This window comes from Rhinoderma darwinii, chromosome 7 (assembly GCF_050947455.1).
Source record: "Rhinoderma darwinii isolate aRhiDar2 chromosome 7, aRhiDar2.hap1, whole genome shotgun sequence".
In the NCBI taxonomy this organism is placed as follows: Eukaryota; Metazoa; Chordata; class Amphibia; order Anura; family Rhinodermatidae; genus Rhinoderma; species Rhinoderma darwinii.
In genome coordinates, this window is record NC_134693.1 from 54556055 (window position 1) to 54562518 (window position 6464).

Consider the following 6464-nt stretch of genomic DNA (forward strand, 5'->3'; position numbering starts at 1 on the left):
ACGATACAAACTCACCTTAATCTTGTTTCCACGCCGTCCGGCGGCAATGGAGACCTGCTCTCTTCTGCGCAGGTCTCCTGGGGTTGAACGACATGATCGCGCTGCTTACGTCTACAAAAGGCGCTGAATGGAAGGGCAGAATGACTTTCCCTGTCAATCAGCAGGACATACCCCCATCCACCCGGGACAGCGGGACACCGCCCGGAATCCGGGACTGTCCGGCTGAATCCAGGATGGTTGGCAGTTATGAGATAGATAATAGATAGATATGAGATGGATGTCTGAGCTTGGTGGTTTAAGTGGCTTGTGATATAAGTGGAGTTCTAAAACCGGAGTTAAAAAGAGGAGTTAAAGCCACAGTAATTACTCTTCTTTTCTTTTACTTTGACAATTGTTCACTGTTTTGTTGTAACTCGGATAATGGATAGCAAGATTGGAGGTTTTCTTCAGTGCACAGTGTGCCATATGTATGCATGACTGGAGCCGGAGTTCCAGGGTGAATACCTCTGTGGCAGATGTGAGCATGTTGTTCGCCTGGAAGCTCTCATTAGAGATCTGGAGGAGCAGAATGCAACACTGAGGAAGATAGACAATCTTAAGCTGATCTTGCTGCTCACGGAGCATGCAGTTAGTGGGTTATAACTGGAGGGTGAAGACATGGGTGAGCAGGATCAGGCAAGCAGCTGGGTTAATGTAGTTAGGGGCAGTAGAAATGGGTCCAAGAAAAGGAAGGCCAATCCTGTTTCTGACATTCCAAGCAAAATTGCCAAGTTCGGGGATGATGCGAGGGTGTCGGTCCCAGAAATGGCAGCCCTAGTGGATACTGATCTCCCTAACAGCCGGGAGAACAGCCCAGTTAGTAGTCGGCGGGATGGTAATGCAGGTAAGCCAAGACAATTGATAGTCGTAGGGGATTCTATAATCAGGAAGACGGATTGAATAAATGAATTGGATGAATGTAGATATGGTGCAAGCTAAATAAAATAAAATAAACGTACACAAGGCCCCGGGACCAGATGGGTTACAAACTAGAGTTCTTAAAGAGCTTAGTTCAGTTATTTAAACCTCCACTTCATAATATTTAGAGATTCTCTAGTGACTGATATAGTGCCAATGGACTGGCGCAAATGTGGTGCCTATTTTCAAAAAGGGCTTTAGGTCTTCCCTGGGTAATTATAGACCAGAAAGCTTAACATCCATTGTGGGGAACATTTTGAGGGACTATATACAGGATTATGTGACAAAAAATAGTATTATAAGTGACAGCCAGCACGGTTTTACTAAGGACAGAAGCTGTCAAACCAACCTGATTTGTTTTTATGAAGAGGTGAGCAGAAGCCTAGACAGGGGGGTTCCGCTGTGGATGTAGTGTTTTTGGACTTTGTAAAGGCATTTGACACTGTCCCTGATAGACGTCTAATGGGTAAACTAAGGACTATAGGTTTAGAAAGCATAGTTTGTAATTGGATTGAAAATTGGCTCAAGGACCGTATCCAGAGAGTTGTGGTAAGTGATTCCTACTCTGAATGGTCCCCGGTTATAAGTGGTGTACCCCAGGGTTCAGTGCTGGGACCACTATTATTCAATTTATTTATTATTGATATAGAGGATGGGATTAATAGCACTATTTCTATTTTTGCAGATGACACCAAGCTATGTAATATAGTTCAGACTATGGAAGATGTTCGTGAATTGCAATCTGATTTGAACACACTAAGTGATTGGGCGTCCACTTGGCAAATGAAGTTTAATGTAGATAAATGTAAAGTTATGCACCTGGGTACGAACAACCTACATGCATCATATGTCCTATCGGAGCTACACTGGTAACTAGGGGGAGCTACACTGGTCACTTGTTGAGAAGGATCTGGGTGTACTTGTAAATCATAAACTAAATAACAGCATGCAATGTCAATCAGCTGCTTCAAGGGCAAGCAAGATATTGTCGTGTATTAACAGAGGCATGGACTCACGGGACAGGGATGTAATATTACCACTTTACAAAGCATTGGTGAGGCCTCATCTAGAATATGCAGTTCAGTTCTGGGCTCCAGTTCATAGAAAGGATGCCCTGGAGTTGGAAAAAATACAAAGAAGAGCAACGAAGCTAATAAGGGGCATGGAGAATCTAAGTTATGAGGAAAGATTAAAATAATTAAACCTATTTAGCCTTGAAAAAAGACGACTACGGGGGGACATGATTAACTTATATAAATATATGAATGGCACATAAAAAAAATATGGTGAAATCCTGTTCCATGTAAAACCCCCTCAAAAAACAAGGGGGCACTCCCTCCGTCTGAAAAAAGAAAGGTTCAACTTGCAGAGGCGTCAAGCCTTCTTTACCGTGAGAACAGTGAATTTATGGAATAGACTACCGCAGGAGCTGGTCACAGCAGGGACAGTAGATGGCTTTACAAAAGGCTTAGATAATTTCCTAGAACAAAAAAATATTAGCTCCTATGTGTAGTAATTTTTTACTTCCCCTTTCCCATCCCTTGGTTGAACTTGATGGACATGTGTCTTATTTGAACCGTACAAACTATGTAACTATGTAAGATAGATATATAGATAGATAGATAGATAGATAGATAGATAGATATGTTTAACTGGTTGCCGACACAGGACGAGTATGCTCGTCCTGAGCGGCGAGCACGTCACGAATTAGGACGAGCATACTCGTCCTGTGTGACAGCCGTCTGTGCGCATCTGTGCGCGCGATCGAGAGCGGGGCAATGGCTGTAATACACAGCCACGGCCCCGCTCTGACAGCGGAGAGAAGAGAAACATCTTCTCTCCGCCGTTAACCCTTTGAACGCCGCGATGAAAGCTGATCGCGGCGTTCAAAGAGGGGAGACTGCACATTAATCGCGTCACAGAAAATAACTGTGATGCGATCAAAGCCCACAACTCTTATGGGCAGACAGCCCAGTGTCCATTGAAGGACCCCAGGGCTGTCTGAACATATTTCCTGTTGTTAGGGCATACTGAGGTCTGCCCTAACAACTGCCTGTGTACAATTAGTAACAGGCTAATGTACTGGCATATAGATCTATGCCAGTACATTACAGTTACAAAATCAAAATCAAAATGATAAATCCCTTTATGGGATTAAAAAAAAAAAGTTAAATGAATGTAAAAAAAATGTAATGATAAATAAATAAATAAAAAGTAAAAAAAATACACAAAAACACAAATTTTTTAGAATAAATAAACTTTTTAAAATATAAGTCCCAAAACATGAAATAATATAGACATATTTGGTATCGCCACGACCGTAACAACCTAAACAACAAATGTATAACATTATTTATGATGATCGGTGTATGGTGTAAAAAAAAAAATTATTAAAACTGCTGCTCAACTGCTTTTTTTCTGAATTTTCGCCAAAATAAAAATTTATAAAAGAAATAAATTAATTAAACGATAACGTATTTGTACCAAAAAATGGTACCTACATAAAGTACAACTCGTCCCGCAAAAAACAAAGTCTCATACAACTACGTCGTACAAAAAATAAAAGAGTTATGAGCGTCGGGATGCAAAGAGGGAAATGTAAAAAAATTGCTCTGTCCTCAAGGCCAAAATTGGCTGTGTCCTTAAGGGGTTAATGGAGAATTTTTTTATTACTACTATTACTTATTACTATTCTCCTTTTCCTGCCAGGAGAGGGAAAAGTTACAGCAGTCCCATGAGGGGGGGGGGGGGCACGAGGATGGGTCACGAGGGGGGGGGGGTTGCGAGGGGGGGCGGGAGCCACAAAAATAATGTGCCTGGAGACACAAGAGTTTCTAAAATCATAAAATAATGTCATTTATTTTATGATTTTAGAAACGCTAGTGTTCCCAGGCACTAAATTGTTTACTCTGTCTACCCACCACTGTCCTGTGGCTTCTTTTCCTCTGCAGTGCTCTTCTCCGGTGTGTCTGCTCCCTCTCTTCAGGCAGACTGTTGCGTCATGGACGGTGCGGTGCTGGCGCCCCCTCTAAGTTGTGCCTGGGGCACATGCCCCGCCTGCCCCCCTTAGCTACGCCCCTGCAGTCCGGTCACCTGACCTGAGTCAATGATGTGAGGTCAGGTGACGGGACTGGTACACTCCCAGGCAGGCACAGTCCAGTCACCTGACCACCTTGTTATGTATGCTCTGATACCTCTGGGGCTCTGCAAATGCGACATGGCATCCGAAAACCAATCCAGCAAAATCTGCACTCCAAAGAACACAAAGTGCTCCTTCTCTTCTGAGCCCTCCCGTGGGCCCAAATGGCAATTTATCACCACAAATGGGGTATTGCTGCACTCAGGAGAAATTGGGCAACAAAATGGGGTATTTTGGTCCCTGTGAAAATAAGAAATTTTGTTCAAAAATGACATCTTATTGGAAATTTTTTTTATTATTTTTAATTTCATGGTCAAATTCAAATACGTGCTGTGAAAAAACTGTGGGGTGAAAATGGTCACAACAACCATAAATTTATTCCGTGAGGGGTGTAGTTTCTAAAATGGGTAAATTTTGGGGGATTCCTACTGTTTTGGCACCTCAACACCTCTTCAAACCTGGCATGCTGCCTAAAATATATTCTAATAAAAAAAGAGGCCCCAAAATGCACTAGGTGCTTCTTTGCTTCTGAGGCCTGAGTTTTAGTCCACCAGCACACTAGAGCCACATGTGGGACATTTCTAAAAACTGCAGAATCTGGACAATACATATTTAGTAGTGTTTCTCTGGTAAAACTTTCTGTGTTACAGAAAAAATTTATTAAAATGTAATTTCTGCAAGAAAAATGAAATTTGCAAATTTTACCTCAACATTGCTTTAATTCCTGTGAAATGCCTAAAGGGTTAATAAACTTTCTAAATGCTGTTTTGAATACTTTGAGGGGTCTAGTTTTTAAAATGTGGTGTTTTATGGGGGTTTCTAATACATAGGCCCCTCAAAGTCACTTCAGAACTGAACAGGCACCTTATAAAAAAGGCTTTTCAAATTTTCTTAAAAATATGAGAAATTGGTGTTTATGTTCTAAGCCTTGTAATGTCCAAGAAAAATAAAAGAATATTCAAAAAATGATTCCAATCTAACTGAGACATATGGGAAATGTTAATTAGTAACTATTTTTTGTGGTATAACCATCTGCCTTACAAGCAGATACGTTTAAATTCAGGAAAATGTAAATGTTTCCACATTTTCAGAAAATTGTTGCTATTTCCACAAATAAACAAAGAATGTATCGACCAAATTTTATCATTAACATAAAGACCAATGTGTCATGAGAAAACAATCTCAGAATCACTTTGATAGGTAAAAGCATTCTGAAGTTATTACCACATAAACACACACATGTCAGGTTTGAAAAATCGACTCTGAGCCTTAGGGTATGTTCACACGGCCAAATTTCAGACGTATACGAGGCGTATTTTGCCTCGTTTTACATCTGGAAATACGTCTCAAATACGTCGGCAAACATCTGCCCATTGATTTGAATGGGTTTGCCGACGTACTGTGCAGACGACCTGTTATTTACGCGTCGTCGTTTGACAGCTGTCAAACGACGACGCGTAAAAATACAGCCTCGTCAAAAGAAGTGCAGGACACTTCTTTGGACGTTTTTGGAGCTGTTTTCTCATAGACTCCAATGAAAACAGCTCCAAAAACGGACGTAAAAAACGCCGCAAAAACGGCGTGAAAACGCAGTGAAAAATGCGAGTTGGTAAAAAAAGGTCTGAAAAGCAGGGTCTGTTTTCCCTTGAAAACAGCTCTGGATTTTCAGACGTTTTTGTTGACTACGTGTGAACATACTCTAAAAGAGCCTTAAAGAGACTCTGTTGTAATCTACATTACAGGGCCGATCACATCATGTACAAGATAGGGCACTTATAATGTGGTGACAGAGACGCTTTAAGGCCAAAACTAGGCTGCTTCCTTAAAGAGTTAAAGATCTGCCTCACTTTTGTCCGTCCTTCTGTCACATAAAACATTAACTTCACAAAGAGGAAGGTATTCAGGCAGACCGGGCTGTGTGCGGTTTCTTCAGGAAGCGAAGCTGCTAAGAGGAAATGACAACAGGTTTACGTTACCGGGACGCTGATAAAAACATTTGCGATATATTTACACTTGTATAAATTTAATTAAGGAGCGAAGAGGTCTGACCAGTTTTTGTTTCAAAATTAAGGAAATACAGGCAGAGGCGTAGCTTTAGACCCTTTAGCCCCATAAGAAGATACCAATATTATGGTAGGCGGGAGCCTTGTAATAGATTTTGCACTGGGACCCAGTTATACCTCTAAATACATGTCTTTTTACTTAGGCTGAATTCACACTACCATCAGAGGCAGCGTTATTCTTCCAGTCAAAAGGACGGACACCAGAACGGGACCCCAACAGACAACATTATAGTCATTAAAGTCCTCCCCATGAGCTCCTGCTCCTGCATCCTGCATTATGCGTGCCCGCAGCTGCAGTCTCCCCC